This window comes from Staurois parvus, unplaced genomic scaffold (assembly GCF_062004578.1).
Source record: "Staurois parvus isolate SC_StPar_1 unplaced genomic scaffold, SC_StPar_1.0 ptg000051l, whole genome shotgun sequence".
NCBI lineage: Eukaryota > Metazoa > Chordata > Amphibia > Anura > Ranidae > Staurois > Staurois parvus.
Window position 1 is genome coordinate 6014162 of NW_028317847.1, and position 19962 is coordinate 6034123.

Below are 19962 nucleotides of genomic sequence, written 5' to 3' on the forward strand. Positions count from 1 at the left end.
GAAGTATGAGGTTTTCTTATTGTAGAGCTATAGGTCTGACTTAGCAGAGGGCATTTTGCATCTCTGCAGAGAGGCCACTGCTTTCACACAGAGAGCAAGGGTCCTTTTTCTGAATCTGCTGGCAGGGGATAGGCGTTTCTGGTCAGGTTGTGGCTGCTTTCTAAAGAAAACAAACTGCAAGAATTTGCACACCTTTTGCTTTGATGCACTTTGAAGTATTTAGATTATCTATACTCATTTATGCAGTTGTGGTGACCTGCATTTTTCCTCACTGGATTTTACTGAAATAGGGAGGTTGAACCTGTTTCCAATGCCATCCAAAATAAAAAAAATTGGTTTTCTTTTTGGATGCGCTTTTAGCAAGCCAGTATCCACCAAAACGGAAATATCAATAACACTTATTATGTATCTATATTGTATTCATGAAACATGTAATATTGTCAGATTTACACAGTACATGACATTTAATACATCATTTTCCAACATAAATGCAGACTAGGCTAAAGTGTTAATAAGTGTTAATAAACCCAGGACCCTGCATTCACTCTATCTGGTCTCCCACAGTACACAGAACATGGAAATGCAATTATTTTAGTAAATATAAACTGCTAAATACCTTTTCTCATCAGCAGTATATAGCAGTTTTATTACTTCTATCAGTGTCCAGCTGAGCACTAGCTAAAGCTTGTAGGGGGGGGTTTTCTTTCTGCTCTAGGATGATGGAAATCCCCTGACCTCTGTCTGGACAGTGCTGATTGGCCTTGTGCTAATCACATGCACTCTCCCAAGAAAAAAAAAACATCTCTAGCAATACACACCAAACTGAGCATGTGCATGCCTACGGTTCAGTCTGGAGATAAGAGGCGGTCACTTGAAAAAGGGGAGAAACAGGGAAGAAAGGATCAAACAGCCTTTTTACACAATGCAGAGGATTAACCCCTTAGGTTCCATAGTGAGTATAACAAGCATGCTTTACTGCATATACAGACTGATTTTACTGTTGTGGGTTTAGTAACACTTTAAGGGCCAGTTCGCACTACAAAAATGCACTCCAGATGCATTCCAGATACGTTTTTTCTAACAGTTCACACCACGCGCAGTTCCGGTGCAGTTTGGATGCAGTTTGCCATGTTCCAGATCGGTTCTGTGCAGAAAAAATGCAGCCTGTTCTACTTTTTTTTATACACCGGAAACTGACTGGAACTGACTGCAAAAGCAAAGAAAAGGTGGAAGTATTTTAAAAGCGTACTTGGAGTGTTTTTCTTTTCCATAAATTCATTCAAATTAGTTCACTTTAAAGTGTAACTAAACCCACAACAGTAAAATCAGTCTGTACATGCAGCACAGCATGCTTGTTATTAGTGGTGCACCAAAATTAAAATTCTGGTGCCGAAACCGAAACCGGAAATTCAGGATGCACTTTGCTGAAAACAAAAACCAAAATGGACAATTTTTTAAAATTAATATCATTTTCAAACACAATTTTTTGGGAAAAAAATACACTTTAATAAATAATAAAAAACAAATAATATATACCCCAATTTTTTTGTAAAATATGAAAGATGATGTTACGCCAAGTAAATAGATACCCAACATGTCATACTTTAAAATTGCGCACGCTCGTGGAATGGCATCAAACTACGGTACTTAAAAATCTCCATGAGTGACGCTTTTCTACAGGTTACCAGTATTAAAGTTACAGAGGTGGTCCAGTGCTAGAATTATTGCTCTTCCTCTGACGTTTGTGCTGTGTGGGACGGGGGCACTTTAAATTTTTTTATTATTTTTTTTCTTTACACTGTCCCTTTAAAGAAAAAATGTAATCACTTTTATTCCTATAACAAGGAATGCATGCATCCCTTGTGATAGAAATAAGTAGTGACAGGTCCTCTTTATGGAGAGATATTGGGTCAATAAGACCCCACATCTCTCTTCTACTATGTAAGAATTAGATTTAAAAAAACATTGATCTAGTGCTTTAAAAAAAAAAAGGCCTTGTTTACAAGGCGCTGGAACCGGAAGTGATGCCGCTACGGTCCTCCAAGGGCATAGAGATGAGTGGGGGGCATCTTTCCTTCACTTACCTCTATGCTCAGTACCGTTGTTCGGTGGTCTCTCAGTTAAGACTGAGAACTACCAAGCGGCGGGAGGTGGCGACAGCAGCGGGCAGGAGGCGTCGAGGGATGGCAGAGGCAGGCGGGAGGTGGCGAGGGACAGCGAGCAGGCGGGGTTGTTATTGGTGCTTATTTTCATATTGGCCAATGGCCAATAGGGGTGTTTTCGGACGAAAAGTTTCGGCCACCGAAATTTCGGTGTATCCCTAGTTCTAACCCCTCACCACTCTTTCAGGATCTAAAACAAAAGTTTCATCCTATATTTTATACTTTAAAATGGTTCTAAAGCCAGGAAATTCTCTACATTAAAGTAAAAAATGTCCCAGTATTTGTATTGCTCCCTCACCCCCCTTATACTTACCTTACTTGAGTCCTCACTCAATCCAATGCATTGCTCATCTCTAGCAGCACTCTCCTCTCTCTCACTCTTTGCATTCACAGGACAGAGAGGGAGCAGTGGAAGTCATGCTATCAATCAAATCCTGTGAGAAAAGAGTGGAGGGCAGTATTGTGCTGTCTGTGCCTATGGACTCACACAGCCGAGCTCAGGAATGAGACTGCAGGCACACCTTCATAGGAAGCAGCATGCTATGGGGACACATGGTGAAGATGAGGGGCCAAGAGCACTGACGGGGGAACCCTGCAGAGGAGGTTCTGGGCCGCAGTGATTCTAAGCCCCCCCCCCAAGCTCCAGTCAGCCAGACGACATGCATTTTTCACACTTGCATCTGTCACGATCGCACGGTCGCCGACACCAACATGCAACAATCGCACGACCGCGACTAACAGTAATACGTCACGCCTGCGGCGTCAGACCCCAGACCTTCTCACCAACTCGTGACCGAAGGACCTGCCGATCTAAAACCGCAGTGTGACGCGCGTAACAAGGCCCCACCCAGCTGCACCCTGCACAGCGATTGTCCAGCTAATGGGCTACAATCGGTGCCTGCAGCCTGAATGCGCTTGTTACTGGGTCGGGTTAATTACGCAACTAACCCTCTACTGCCACCACCACTTTTGTCGGAGACTGGGAAACTCCCGTTATCAAATATACACTATAATGATTGAAAAGTCGCCTTTCTAATACGGTCACCGCAGGCCGATTGGGCAGAGGATTAAACAAACACAGTAGCGTCTCTTCAAAGGCAGGAATTTGTGAATTGCAAGTAAACGCTTAGAAACAGTTTAACATTTTCAGAAAGAAAGATTTATTACTAAAAGAGTCAAACAGGTGCAATAAAATATTTACAAAGAAAATGTAACTATATATATATATATATATATGCATATAAAGGTACAGCAAAGAGATAATAGGAAGGAAGTTAAAGGGTTACGTTACTTGCCAATATACCTTGGTTTGTAAGCAGATCCAAGTGCAGAGCAGGAAGGGTCTTTGATCTCCTCTGTTACGATGTTAAACTCAGGAGATGTGCTTTTCCTCTTAGCTTACCTCCAGGCTTGCAGCCTGTCCACTACGCTGTTTTGGGAGGAGTCAGGAGAACTCTGAATTAGAACCAACATCTGTCATAATCCATGACATGAAACATAGGGGAAAAAAAACCCGACTTGAGGAATGTTCATTTCATTCTGACATCTTTACTGTTAGGTTCTGTGAGGTTTCAACTTCTTTCAAGTCCGGGGAGAAGCTGCCTTATCTGTTTTATGATGGGTGAGCATACACAAGGTCTGGGATCAGTGCTTCCCAATGCTCTGATGAGCTGGCCTTATCATGATTTTAGGTGAGAAAGGTTACACTTTCGCAGACTGCCTGGCACCGGACTGAGGATGCCTTAACTTGGGTTGACCCCCCCCCCCCCCATCTGTCAGGATATAACGTTTGCCTCTCAGGAAGGGAGGGGGTAGGGACTGTAGGACTGAGGAATACTTCCAATAAAAAGAAAAGGAAAAGGGGAACTCCGCGTCCAACTCTGATGGGCTAGTTTGCTACAGCATCCACAGTCAGTGAACAGTCTATGAGCTTGGTTTTGTTATTTTATTAGGGGAAATAACATGGATAGAGTATTATGGATTATGGGATTCCCAACTTGACCTCAACAACTTCCTTCCTATTTACAGAAATAGATCCTGGACTATTTTCCTCCCTGGATACAGTCGGTCTTTACGGATCAGTAGCAAAAGCCACTTACAGGCTAGGGACTGTCAGCCCCTCTCAAAGTTAGCTTAGATACATGTAGAGATGTCTCCTCTCTCCTGTAGAATTGCTCCCAGCTCCACAGCCTGCAGACACTACCAGCCCTGCTGGCTGCTCTGAAAATCTCCCAGGACAAGGATAAAGGGTTAGCCACAACTGTCCTTTGAAAGCTTGCTACACATGGCAGTCTTTCCCCTTGTGAATCCCTGGGTGTGCTGATGTACTCATGCTGTCTGTGATGGAACGCCGAGTCAGTGACTCCGTCAGAGAATCGCTTCCTCGCCATTGGGACACAGGACCAAGGTATTATAGCTGGGCATTGCACCCAAAGACTAGCTTAGATGCCAAACAGAAACTCTTTATTGAACAGAAAGCACAAGTTTTTATACACTCCAGAAATAGGGGCATTGCCCACAGGAACAATAAACACAAATCGTATACATTAGGATAAACATCTCGCATTGATTAGGTAAGAGCTTGATCACATTATTAAACAATGCAAATGGTAAACAGTACAGCCAACAGCTATCAGTGATCTAACTACATTAAACTAATCAACAGCCAGGTATACAGACAATGCTTTGATAATCAGGGAGACCACCCCAGACTGACTGGCAAAAAGCCCACACCCTGAATACACAAAGTCTATTACACAAGCTGACTTTCAGGTGTTTGCTTTCACTTTTATAATCTGTCCATCATAGGGCAAAACTCATACAATATTGAAAAAGGGGAATTATTTTATCTTCTTAGATTTCTTGAGGGAGATTGTTAATAAATATTTCTGTCCCAAATGGAGGAGCTTTATCAACCCAGTACGCATAAGGGTCACCATATTTCCTGTGAGCATTAACCTGTACAAGATTAATATGACATCTTTCCATCCACTCCATAATAGAAGATTTACTGTCTTTATGCAGATGATTAATCCAATCCTCGCACTCAGCATTCATCACGTTGTTGTCCATCATTAGAGAATGATCTTCTCTCTCCATGGGCCCTAATCAGTGGGTAGAAGGCTAGCCCCTAGTCCCCTCCAAAAGACCCTGTCAAAGTTGGGTCTGTCAGACTGCCCTCCTTGCTCCCACTGCTCCCAGGCCTTGATTCTGTTCATACCATGATGCTGAATAGATCCTCCTGAGTCAGCCCGAGCCCAGCCTTGACGCCAGCCCACGTAGACCTAGGGGACACCTCTCATGCCACCAACAGCCTCCTCACCTCTATCTTCCATTCCACTCCCCTGCCAGCCCATATTAATAGGTTGGCTTCACCACTCTACCAGGATCTCCAAACCTGGGATTGGTTAGACTCCCATAAACATGCAGATTTAGGTCTCCACCCCTTCCGCCCACCGGTTTCTGTAAGCTTCCATGGCCATCCAGAACCAGGTGGAGGTCATAGAGTCCCAACCTGTTAAGTCATTCAGCCTGACCTGCAGTAACTCGACCTAATTACAGACACACACAATTACCATGAGTCATACACAATACATTTACCTAAACTAACTCTAGTAGCACACTAGTGGATGCTACACATTTTGTTATTTTAAAAAAATATCTTAACCTTTACAATCACTTTAATTCCCTGGCACATCCCCCTTCTCCATGCTCTCTCAATCAACATTTACTATTTTTAATCTTTATGCTGCTAGCATTAGTAAAAAGATATGAAATTATATCATATTTGCTTGCATTTTCCTGTATTTCTTTCCTAACTGCAAAATATAATCAGCAAAATCTGCTGATATAACAATATCACATTAGTGCAACTTTTATTTAACCGTAGTGGAATGGTAATGTTTAAAGTGAAAAAAACATTTGTGTAAATTGTTAGGGTAACATTAAGCAACAGCAACTTTCTGTCAAGTTTGTGATGGCTACAAATTTTAATAGCATTGCGTTAACTGGCGTGAGAATTTAATGCTTGCTCAGTAATTGCAAACACAATAAATTTATATATTTAGGAGACCTATTCCAGACTTCCCACATCTGTGTAGCAACAGATCATATCTAAGGCCTTATGCTCAGGGGCAGTTTGAGGCATCCAGCATAAATTCAAGGCATATTTCCAGACCCAGGAGAGACAGCTTAGTTGACTTTTATTGTTCAAGTTACTTTGCAGTAAAGCAAGGAAACAGTAACCCCTGTAGTATATTCATGTGTTTTTACTAAACAAGAATGCTGTACATAGCAACTACTTACAATTGTAGGAAAACAATATACAACATTACATTATACAACAGAGTATAACAAATATGCATATAACACACATGCACACGTTACCTAACCTTCCTAGCCAATGAGCATTGACAATGATCCATAACAAACAGCGACCACAGGAAACTGTACCTTTGTCATGTCGATTTAGTGTCATCCACAGGTGAAGTTCCTTCTTTGGTCTTGTGAAGTCCCCTCTGGCACAGACCTTCTTTGGTGTTATGGAGCCCCTTTCCTTCTACCTAGGTCTTCTTTTTATGGAGTCCTTTCCTTCCATCCAGGTCTTCTTCTTGTTATGGAGTCCTTTCCTTCCACCCCAGTCTTCTTCTTGTTATGGAGTCCTTTCCTTCCACCCCGGTCTTCTGCTTGTTATGGAGTCCTTTCCTTCCACCCCGGTCTTTTTCTTGTTATGGAGTCCTTTCCTTCCACCCCGGTCTTCTTCTTGTTATGGTGTCCTTTCCTTCCATCCAGGTCTTCTTCTTGTTATGGAGTCCTTTCCTTCCATCCAGGTCTTCTTGTTATGGAGTCCTTTCCTCCCTCCCAGGTCTTCTTCTTGTTATGGAGTCCTTTCCTTCCACCCCGGTCTTCTTCTTGTTATGGAGTCCTTTCCTTCCACCCAGGTCTTCTTCCAGATTCCCACCTTGTGTTCTGCATATGGCTGTGTTATCTAATTTCTTGCCTCCCACCATTTCCTGCCAACATTTCTTCCTTTTTTAACTAGCCTTTAGACAAGTTAATTAGCATTTGAATAAAGAAACCCTTCTTGATAGTAGCTAAAATGTATTATTCCATATCAGTATTTATGCTAAAAAATAAAATCACCAAAATAGTCATGGCAACACATAGCCAACCACAGTAATGAACGGCTGTACACAGGTATATGTTCTGCTTGTGTGAATTCATATTCGCTTACAGGCATAAATCTCAGAAAGCAATACAACGACAGAAGGCGACAACAGATGCCTCAACCTGCCTGTGTGCTCAAGACCTAACAGTGATCTAATGCTTGCTGCAATCAGCCAGCAATAGATCATTATAGCAGTGATCTACTGCAGCAAGGAGTCCTTGTGCCATTTGAAAACAGCCCCTGGCCCCCAAATGTTTAAAAGAAAATGACTCGAGTTTTGCTTGAAATAACTAAATTGTTTAGGTTTTCTTGTAGTTATTTGTCACGTAGATGGACATCCATGTTAAAAAACCATTCCAGACCTCCCTGAGTGCATTGCTTCTGTCTTGAGGTTCTTGTAGGCCGCACTGTATTGCATTGTACACAACTGGCAATTAGTAAAAGTAGACAGGGCCAAGGAAGGACAGATTGGGAAGGGTGTAATTAGGTGTAAATGGAAAAATAAAGGATGCTGCGCAAATAACATTACAAGTGTAAAGTGTTAGAAAGGAAAGCTTACAAATGATGAACTATATAATCAGACACCTGTATTACTCCGGCTGTATAGGATACCTTTCACAGGAGCGCAGAATTAATGGGCGTTGATGGATTTAACAAACAGCCCTGAAAGAGAAACCTGTTTTATCTCAAGTGCCACATTGTATAACCAATGAAGACAGAGGCTCTTAGTACAGACATAATCCATGCAAGGAACAGATTGGCAGCGCTCCCAAGTATCTGCTTTGCCCTCCAATACTTTGTACTTTGCTGCCAAACAGATAACACCAGTGACAGGTATGCCAAGCAGGCAGATAATGATATCCTCTTTACCTATCTATCAGGACCTACAATAAGTAGGATAAAGGAAAACATAAGAGCCCTCTTTATTAAAAATGAATTCCAGGCAGATATAAATCCCACACTGGATACCATATATATTTTTTATAAAGCACTGTGTATCATAAATCTTTTTTTATCCTTTTTTTGCATTTTGATGCACCTGATCTCCTGCTGCCTCTTTGTAACCACTCCTTGTATACACAACATGGTATTTCTCAGGCGAAGAAAAAGATATCCAAGAGGCACTGGGATATTCATCTTAGTTCATACAAGGTAGTGAAAGGGAAAACAAATATTCAGAGAGCTTTATATATTTAGCTCAATGTCTAAAGTTTGGCTGCTCACAACAGAAAGAGATACCTTCCAGTGTGTATAAGCAGGTTACCAGAAAATGACATGTACCCGGAGGAGGAGCACCAGACCAAATGATAGAAGAATTCAAATTGATGTATTAGTTTGTGCTAAAAGACATCCGACATGTTTCAGGGGTTCATAAAACATTCCCCCATCATCAGAGTTTCAGTTATTATTATTATAATACTGGATTTATATAGTGCCAACAGTTTGCTCAGCGCTTTACAATATAACGGGAGACAATACAGCAACAATACAGTTCAATACAAGAGGGTTAGGAGGGCCTGATCCTGGGAGCTTACAATCTAGTTAAAATCAGAGACTTGAATTTACTCAAAGCAGGGCTTCCCCGTGGAAATTTATTTAAGAAAGTTGATTGTTGGACCAGAAGAGTTACTAGCCAGCAGCATCTGCATGAACAGCAGTAAAGGTTACATAGGAAAGCCCTATTTTGAGTCCATTCACTTTATGACATTAACTGAAGCCCCAATGAAGCGGGAGAGTTTTTTGGTCACAGAAACATGTTGGATGCTTTTACTGCAAACCAAAAAAATCAGTTTGAACTTCTCTATCATTTGGTCTTGCGTTCCTTCTGTTGGTACATGTTTTCCCGCTGCCACTTGAACCCGCAAGCCGAGTCGTCCACTCTTATTAACTAGAAGCAAAAAGGAAAGCCGCTACACATCAGATTCTTCACAAAAGTCCTTGTTTATTGTCTGAATCATCCCTAAACGGGGCAATGACAGTCCCCACCCTAGGACTACCCCTACTGACGTGTTTCATTAATTTAGAGCTAGAGGATAGTCCTAGGGCGGGAACTGTCATGCCTTGTTTTATGCCTTGTATACTCTTATTCAGTGTCCAATCAGCAAGCTAGGGGTAGGGCACTGACACCGCTGTATTATTTAAAGTGATTTTACACTCTTAGTTTTCAAGCAGTTTCAGAAGCTGGTTAATAACGTACTCAGTATGCAGCTTCTGGCTGTTGCCACTAGCACCAGTGGTACCACCCACAAGAAATAAAAATATATTTGAAATATATTTCTTAAATATTCTTCCCAAATATACTGCCATATATTTGAAATGCTACAATTTCGGTCATATTTAATATATATATATATATATATGTATATATATATACTGCATTTTGAAATGCATTTTCATTACAAAATATATGAAAAATATTTTTAAATATACATTTCAAATATACTGTATGTCTTTAAAAATACAGATCTACATTTTTGGAATGTATTTACAAATATATGTAAAAATATATGTTAGATTTTTTAAATATATTCTTCAGATTTTTTTAACATATAATAAAGTCATTTTAACATATATTTTACACACACACACATATATATACTGTATATATATATATATATATATATATATATATAAAGTATTTATTTATATATATATATATTTATTAAAATATATTTTGAAATTGAATACGGCCAAAATTGTAGCATTTCAAATATATGGCAATATATTTAGGAAGATTATTTTTAAAACATATTTCAAATATATTTTTCTTCCATATGGGCAGCAGCTCTCCATGCTACTTTTCAAGTTCTTCACCATCTTTCAGCAGTCCTTTTCCAGGTTGAATGCCTAGTGAGGTGGAGGAAATTACAGGTATAAACACAGACAAACCGAGTATTTTGAATGCTTACTTGCAGTATTTTTCCTTTCCATAAACAATATATTGTTCACTTGCAATGTGTATTTGAACTTGAATCTTGACTATTCCAAAAGATTCAATTCCCCAGAATAGCTCCCTTCCCTCTTGCACCTCAGAGCCCTCCTCTCTTCTGGGAGCGTCTAATTCCTGTCTGTGCTGGCCTAGCTCCTCTGCCCCTCTCCTCACCTCCCTAATAACCTTTTATGTAGCTACTGGGTGAAGAGAGAAGGAAAACACTATCGAGTCACTTGAGTGACAGATCTTAGTCTGCTGGGGCTGCTGACACCACATCCAGGATGATGCCACTTAGAAGCAGGCTCAGGGTTTTTAGAAGTCTACACAAGGGGTGTTTTTATGGGTAACATGCATAAAGTACATTATATACATGTATAATCTTACAGTAAGATTTTTTGCTCAAATATATGGTAGGGCATCAAGGTCTTTTTAAGGGTGTAAAGCCAAAATATGAGCAGTGGTTCCAACATTACTCATTATGAAGTGGGTACTATTTGTAGATAGAAAAGATATCCAAATTGGCAGTAACGATGTATTGTGCAATAAATGTAACTGCAAATATGATGTAATATTTCTTTGTTATTGGAAGATTAAGTGTACTTTTAGAAGCACTGCTTTAACCAACGCCCTTGCTCTTATCGTCTAAAATCTAATTAATCCTGTAGACTCACATAATCCTCTCCTACCTGTTCCTTGTCATTGGGAATACCAGTAACACACATTTATTATGCAAATTTGATACATGCTTTTAAAATAAGGGCTCATGCTCACAGGGTGTTTGCATTTTTCGTCTGAATGCCTTTTACTCCTGGCAGGAAAAAGCAGCTTGAAATGCATACTTAACCAGTTGCCGCCTGGCCCATAGCCAGCTGGCGGCCGGGCGAACAGCTCGTCCCTCCAGGTGGACGCCATATGGTGTCCTGTCCAGAACGAGCATTGCTCATGCCCACAGGGCCGCGCTGTGGCGCGATCTGTTACCGACCGTGTACCTCGGACATGGCTGATGACAGATCTGTGTACCAGCCCTGTTGCCAGTACCATGTGACCTGATGTGACCAATCACATCAGGTCACATGACAGTTGTATACAATGGATGACTTTCTTTCATTGTATACAAAAAAATACTGATCACTTTCCCAAAGTAGTACAATGTTACCATGGTAACATTGTACTACTTTGGTCATAGTGCAATATGAAAAAAAATCTAAAAAAAAATTTAAAAAAATGTAATAAAATATTAGAAACAATAAAAAAATTAAAAAAAATGAAAATTAATTATCAATTAATAATGTCCCTGATCACCGCCATGCCAGTTATATGATGACGCTGTACTGCACTGGTGACAGTATGTAAAAAAAATAATAATAATTTTTTTAATTTCTTCATTTTCTGAAAAATGACAAAAAAACTACAACTTCAAAAAACTCGCCATGCCTGTTATGAAATACGTCAGACTGTCTACTTTGCAAAAAGGGGTTATTTGGGGGATATCTGTACTGTTCTGACATTCTTGGACCTCAAGAAATTAGATTGGCTGTCAGTACTTCAGGACTTATCAATTTTCAGATATATCCCATAGTTTGTGAACTTTATAACTTTCCTACAGACTAAATAATAAATACGGATTTGGGTTATTTTCACCAAAGAAATGTAGTAGAATACATCTTGGCCTAAATTTATGAAAAACAATTATTTATATGCAAACTTTTATAACAGAAAAAAAGAAAAACGTGTTTTTTTTCAAAATTTTCGGTCTTTTTTTGTTAATTTAGCAAAAAATAAAAACCCCAGTGGTGATTAAATACCACCAAAAGAAAGCTCTAGTTGTGTGAAGAAAATGATAACATTTTAATTTAGGTACAATGTTGTATGACCGCGCAATTGTCATTCAAAATGTGAGAGCGCTGAAACCTAAAAATTGGCCTGGGCAGGAAGGGGGTAAAAGTGCCCTGTATGGAAGTGGTTAAAGCCGCGTATTGCACATGTTTAGGCACGTTTAGGCATGTTTAGGCGTAACAATGATTTGGCAGTGTATGTATTCCATTGCCCAGAAAAATAATTTATTCTGGTCATTGGAATGAATGAATGCTCAAGTGCTAAATGCACCTAGTGTATCAATTGTTTCTTGTGCCCAAAAACTCCTCTCCTGAATGTGCTGGTGATATTTTTTTTTTCAGCCTGTAAATGCTCCTCTTTTAATATGCCTGTGCATACCAGTGTGTGGATGGACACATAGGCTAACATAGGTGCATTTATGGGCTGGAAAAAATATCAAATGCTTGTAAAAAGAGGGGTTTTAAAGCTCCGTGTGCATGATGAGCCCTTACAAAAATGAACCAACTGTGCAACATTGTGCATGCATTCATACAAAACACCTCTATTGTTAATAAAATCGCTTAAAAACATTAGAAACTGTCCTATCCAGGCAAACAAATGGGGTACCACAATATAAGATACCAAGACTATTTTATTAATATGACTTGGGAGTTATTATAGTGGAGGTAATGTTCCATCCTATCACTCATGAACAGCATATGCTGAAATAGCAGTATGATCCCTTATGTACAGTGCTCAGCAGAAATGAGTACACGGGTTTTGAAAAGTAAGATTTTAATCAATATCTCAATGAACACAAGAACAATTTCCAAAATGTTGACAAAACTAGGTTTTATAGAACATTTGTTTAGTTCGTTATATGAAAGTAAGGTTAATAATATAACTTAGATTACAAAATCTTCAGTTTTACTCAAATAAGTTGATGCAAAAATGAATACACCCCACAACAAAAATTACTACATCTAGTATTTGGTATGACCTCTGTGATTTGTAAGGACAGCACCAAGTCTTCTAGGCATGGAATGAACAAGTTGACGACATATTGCAACATTGATTGTTTTCCATTTTTCAAGAACGACCTCTTTTAGAGCCTGGATGCTGGATGGAGAGCGATGCTCAACTTGTCTCTTCAGAATTCCCCATAGGTGTTTAAATGGGTTAAAATCAGGAGACATACTTGGCCAACAGTGGCCTTAGATGTGTGTTTTGGATCATTGTCATGTTGGAAAAGTGCACTACAACCAAGGGCACGGAGTGATGGTAGCATCTTCTCTTTCAATACTTCATCTGTGAATTCATGATACCATCAATAAAATACAGCTCCCTGACACAAGCAGCACTCATGCAGCCCCACAAAAGGACACTGCCACCACCATGTTTCACTGTAGGCACCATGCATTTTTCTTTGATGCCATACAGTTTTGAAGCCATCAGTCCCAAAAACATTTACCTTGGTCTCATCACTCCAGAGTAGTCCCAGTAGTCTTCTTAATTTTTTCATCATGGGCCCTGGCAAATTCTAGGCTGGCTTTTTTGTTCATGGGATTTAGGAGAGGCTTCTCCATGCATGCCATTTCTCTGCACTGTACGCCGTGTTGTGTCATGGGAAACAATCACCCTAGTTTGGCTTTCTACTTCTTTAGCTAACTGCAGTGAAGTTGCATGGCAATTTTCTTCAACCCTTCTCATCAGAAGACACTCCTGTTGAGGTGTTAACCTCTGTGTTTGGCCTGGACGTCTCTGTGAGATGATTGCAGTTCCATCTTTGTTACATTTTTGTATCACTTTTGCTACAGTATTCTGACTGATAAGCAAAGCTTTGCTCATCTTCTTGTGACCTTCACCTTTCTTTTGTAAAGCAATGTTTTTCTTTCTCAAGCCTTGTGACATTTCTCTTCCATGTGCTGACATTGCTGACAGCATGAAATGGGGTTTTCTTTGTTAAGTAATGCCCTTTTACAATCAACTGTCTGCTGGACACCTGTTTAATGAATAATTAGACTCACCTGTAGTTGAATTCTTGTTAATTAGCATTTTGTTGTCTAAAATTTAGCTTTGCTTCTAATGCAGGCCATAGATGGGTCAAAAATCGGCCGATTTTTCGGCCGAAAATAAAATCGGCTGATTTTCGGATCGTTAGTGGGCTTATTGTTCAGCCGTTTTTCGGTATTTTGCCAGATTTTTTTTATCGGTAAAGTTGGAAAAAAATCGTCCGATTTTGCCGATCGGCCGATTTTCACAGCAATGATGGGCAAATCGGCCGATCTTTTTAGCGATAAAAAAATCTGCGCATGAGCAGTGACCTGCAAGAGGAAGACAAAAAGAAGAAGAGGATGAAGAAGAAGAAGAACAAGAAGAAGAGGAAGAGGAAGAAGAAGAAGAGGATGAAGAAGAAGAAGAGGATGAAGAAGTAGAAGAGGATGAAGAAGAAGAAGAAGAAGTAGAGGAAGAAGAAGAGGATGAAGAAGAGGATGAAGAAGAGGAAGAAGAAGAAGAGGATGAAGAAGAGGAAGAAGAAGAAGAGGATGAAGAAAAAGAGGAAGAAAAGAAGAGGAGGAAGAGGAAGAATAGGAAGAAGAAGAGGATGATGAAGAAGAAGAGGATGAAGAAGAGGAAGAAGAAGAGGATGAAGAAGAGGATGAAGAAGAGGATGAAGAAGAGGATGAAGAAGAAGAGGATGAAGAAGAGGATGAAGAAGAAGAGGATGAAGAAGAGGAAGAAGAAGAAGAGGAGGAGGAAGAAGAAGAATAGGAAGAAGAAGAGGATGAAGAAGAAGAATAGGAAGAAGAAGAGGATGATGAAGAAGAAGAGGATGAAGAAGAGGATGAGGAAGAGGAATAATAGGAAGAAGAAGAGGATGAAGAAGAAGAAGAAGAGGATGAAGAAGAAGAGGATGAAGAAGAGGAAGAGGATGAAGAAGAAGCAGAGGATGTAGAAGAGGAAGAAGAAGAAGAGGAGGAAGAAGAAGAATAGGAAGAAGGAGAGGATGAAGAATAAGAAGAGGATGAAGAAGAGGATGAAGAAGAGGAAGAAAAAGAGGAAGAAGAAGAGGATGATGAAGAGGAAGAAGAAGAAGAGGAGGAAGAAGAAGAATAGGAAGAAGAAGAGGATGAAGAAGAAGAAGAGGATGAAGAAGAGGATGAAGAAGAGGAAGAAGAAGAGGATGAAGAAGAAGAAGAGGATGAAGAAGAAGAAGAGGATGAAGAAGATGAAGAAGAAGAGGAATTCCAGTCCAGCAAAAAATGTCCCTGCAGAGAGCTCCGCTATTTCTTTGACAGTTCCTTGACATTTATAGGGGTTGCAACAATGTATCTATTTGTTTCCGAATAAAAACATCTGTATCCTAAATGGATACAAATACATTGTTGCAACCGCTATACATGTCAAGGAACTGTCAAAGAAATAGCGGAGCTCTCTGCAGGGACACTTTTTGCCAGCTGTAGACGGGATGAAAATCGGCCGATTTTTTTTACTGTTGCTGGTAACGTCGGCCGCTTGAACGACCGATTTTTCGTTTTTTTATAGACAAATCGGCCAGTTTTCTCCCCATCTATGGCCTGCATTAGACTTTTATTGGGGTGTATTCATTTTTGCACCATGTCTTAAATGAATTTTTTAGGAAAAATCCTTTGTGTGTGCAAATTAACAAATCTTGTTTGCAATCAATGTTCCACATTTGTGGGAGTATTTTGCAGTATAGTGTTCCATAGAAAATGTTGATTCTGAAAGGAAAGTAAAGGTTTTCAATCAAATCTGTTGGGGTGTACTCATTTATGCTGAGCACTGTATATTGTGCTAGACATTCATCACATGGGAACATGAGGGAACTAAAATACAATTTCTTGATCGATATGACCTTTTCATGACATCAATACATCCACTGAGGACCAATCCAGCCCATCCATAATATGATATAATAGACATCAGATTGTTGCAAGATTAGTACACATGTAATTATTTTAAATCCACTAAACCACCAAAAGCAGCAGTGTTTGGTTGTAAGTAAATCGCACAATATGTCCACTAAAGAGCAATCCATCATTTGTATAATGTTTAATTATTTGTTATCTACTTGAAATCAGATTGTCAGCAGAATATTTTGCATGTACAGTATTTATATCTAAACCACATAATAATATTTGATTATGAGAAAATTATGTGTGTATTAGTAATCCCCTGAGCCACACTTTAGCATACTCATCTTAGTTAAAACAATGACATAATGAGGATAAGAGACCCCAACTAGATTCTAACCTTCTATTTAGGTCATACTTACCCTCTGCAACAGAGTTTTTCAAACTGAATTTGTGGGTAGGTCTTGGTACACAGATGAACAGCTGGAGGGTTCTGTGTACAAACATTACAGGAGAGTGGCTGGAGAAGTCCTATAAATGGTATCACAGGAGGGTGGCTGAAGATGCAGGGCCACCCAACTTGAAAAGCAGTACTCTGATAAAAATTAGGGAGGTGCTCCCTGCGGTTGCTGGATCTTCCATAGAAGTTGTGTGCTCTTAGGTTCCTGCTCAGATGCACGCACACAGTGACTAAGCCACAGAGGGACCGAAATGTATGTCCCCTGGATGTGTTCAGGACTTCAGGGGTGTGTGACCACCCAAGAGATTGCGGGAGTCCAAGGGATTGTGGAAGAAGCATATAAATGAGTCCACGTCTGCAACTGAACATGGTGAGTCAAGGGGTACTCCACTACAAGTATTCTTCATAGCTGTATCACTCCTTATGGCATGTCAACAAGGGTCATAAAGCAAAAAATATTATGTTACCACATCAAAATTATGTCTTCGTCCAACAATTATACACCTACTCATGGGTCACTCATGCCAAAGATACCAAATTCTGCTTGAATAAATGGTCTGTTTGTACAAGCAGAATCTGCCTTGACCAATTTGAGCAGCATCACCCAGCTGCATCAGGAGGAAATGTCTTGACACATTAGGTGTGTAGCACAACTTCCTTAGAAGTAGCTAGAAGATTTGGGTCCCCCTATTGTCCTGCACAGCCAGGCAACAAACATCTTCACACAGGCTTGCATCTAGAGTCAGAGATCAGTCCTTGAGCTTTGGTTTTGTTGTTTTATTTAGGGGATTTGAACTGGGATAGGGTTAGGGGTGCACAGGATGCCCAAGGGTACTGATAAGCTGAGGACAACTTTCTGGAACTATTTACAAGCCTTCACTGCAACACAGTCTCTGTTGGAGAGCTAGCCTTAATGCACCATCCCAGACCCTAGATGAATTCCTCTTCTTCACCCAGCAATCTAGAAGTATACCTGAACAGGGGATCTAGTGCCTGTTACTTTAAAAGTGGACAGTCCCAATTAGGCAGCGAATCTGGTTTACCAGAAGAGTGCTCTTCCCCTATCCATCCAGGGGGTGCTGAGGTATTGACTCAGATTCTCTCCTGTACCGCTGATGGGTTGGTGGCTGCTACCAGGCATTTCCAGCTGAGCCACTCCTTCCCTGTCATACAGGTGCTCCTTGGCCTGAGAGCCAGTGAAAGTCTGAGCTTCTGCCTTTCCAGTTCAAGGCCTGCAGGTAGGCCCCATCCCACTGGGCCTCCTTGCAATCTCCTGCCTTAAGCCTCACATCTTCCTCACAGTCTTCCACCCGAACTCTCCTGCAACTGAGCAGACTCTGACACTATAAGGGTGTCCCAGCACCGTGCCAAGCCTTCTGTTGGGAATTGACTAGGATCCCTCAAGAGTGCAAACCAGCCACTCCTCAGATCCCCCCACTGCCTCTAGGGCCTTCCTCCAAAACCCTAGAGCAGGAGGAAATTCCAGAGGAGCTGGCCTGCAGAGCCTCTCAGCTCCTGACCAGAATTTGACCTTCTGGCTATTACACCCACGCTGCTACTCGGCCTTCCTCACTATCAATCAAGACTCTAGCTACCCCTAGCTAAACTAGCAGGGTGTTAAAGGTCTATAAAAGTAAATCCATCCTTGTCATATGTATATGTTCCCTTCAAATGATGTCTGGATGTAATTCCTCACATAGCTCTTTTAGAAGCTTGCCCTAATGCAAAAATCCAGGAAGGAGAGGTTGGGATCAGCACCAGCTACATGGGCTGATTGCAAAAAGTGTCTATACAGGACTGCAAGATGTTAAACCCACCAATACTACATCTAAAATATTATATATCTCTTTAACCAATATATTTTATAAGGTCATTATTAGAAATGTTCAGTTTATAATAAGTCTATATAAATGTGTGGTTGGGAAGCGGTAAAAATGCATAGTTGATTTATGTCCCCAGTCTCTGAGCATTTCTTGTACCATAACCATAGTCTTTGACTATATAGTGTTGTGTGATTGCTGTCTCTGATAATGTATATTCACTTTGTTTTATGTGCGGCACTTTGATGACATTTGGGGTTGTATGTAAGGCCCCCATCTCAAGAAAGTTGACCACCACTGAATTAAAAGGACATTAAACTTGTAGTTAGGTTTTAAAATAATAAAAAAAACAGCTTTTGCCCTAATAATTACCTTCAACCTGGAGCCATCCCCTGCAGTAACTCTTCTCCACCACTAGATGTGGCCAGTCTTCTAGCCTCTTTCAATCCACTTCCTGAGAGTCAAGGCTGTCATGGACACACCCCCTGAGAGTGCATCATTATGCTGAGCTGGGATCACTGTACTACTGCATTAAGTTCCTGTTGCACTGCCTGAAGACAGCACTGTATATTTGTTGTAGCTGAGACTACATACAGTCAATACAGTGCACACAGCAAGTTTACCTGTAAAGTAGTAAATAGTTTGGTTGGGCCAGCCTGATCCAAGCTAACTATTTAATCTCTTGCTGACCACAAGCAGACACCGCCACGTACCTGTACATTACGGACTTACGTCTGGGTTTTGGGCTTACAAAACACACAGGACTCTGTATACAGACCGTGATCTGGCTGTTTCTTCTACCTGGACTCAACATTTAGTTCAGGGAGAAAAAACAGCCAGATCTGTTAGTAAAAGCAGCACACATTACACACATTACACTTGGTAGGCACACAGTTAACCTCTTGATTGCTCTCCTGATCACCCCTGTCACCCAGCTAGTGTCATTAGTACAGTGACATTGTACAGTACTATCAGTGATCACTGTAATAATGCCACTAGCAATGTCAGTGCCACTTAGTGTTCCTCCTGGCAAGCGTCAGTTAGCATCAGATTGCCAGCGACACTATTACAGTCACACTATAAGTCACTGATCACCACCATTATTAGTATAGCGTCTATAGATGTGTAAATTCCAGTACAGTATATACTGTATACCATAGTTTGTATAACTTTCACACAAACCAATTAATATACACTTATTGGAATTTGTTTTTACCAAAGACATGTAGCAGAATACATTTTGGCCTAATGTATGAAGAAATTCGATTTTTTTATTTTTTTATTGGATGTTTTATAACAGAAAGTAGAAAATATTAATAGTTTTTCTTTTCAAAAATTACTGACTTTTTTCATTTATATAATAAAAAAAAACAGTGGTAATCAAATACCACCAAAGGAAGGCTCTATTTGTGTGAAAAAAAATAATATAAATTTCATTTGGGTATAGTGTTGCATGGCCAATTAAAGTAGTACACTGCTGAATAGCAAAAAAATGCCATGGTCATGAAGGGGGTAAAAACTTCTGGAGGTCAAGTGGTTAAACGGACATTAAACATGGAGTTAGACTTTAATGTACTACACATTTTTATTTTTTGTTTTAGCTAGAGTTTTGTTTTAACGCTTTTGTATTTGGAAACTCATTTTATCCTTTAGTTACTTGAAGCAAACCTTTTGCCAAGTACATTTGTACAAAATATTTATTATAGCCCTTTTTTTTTTTTTTTGTCTTGT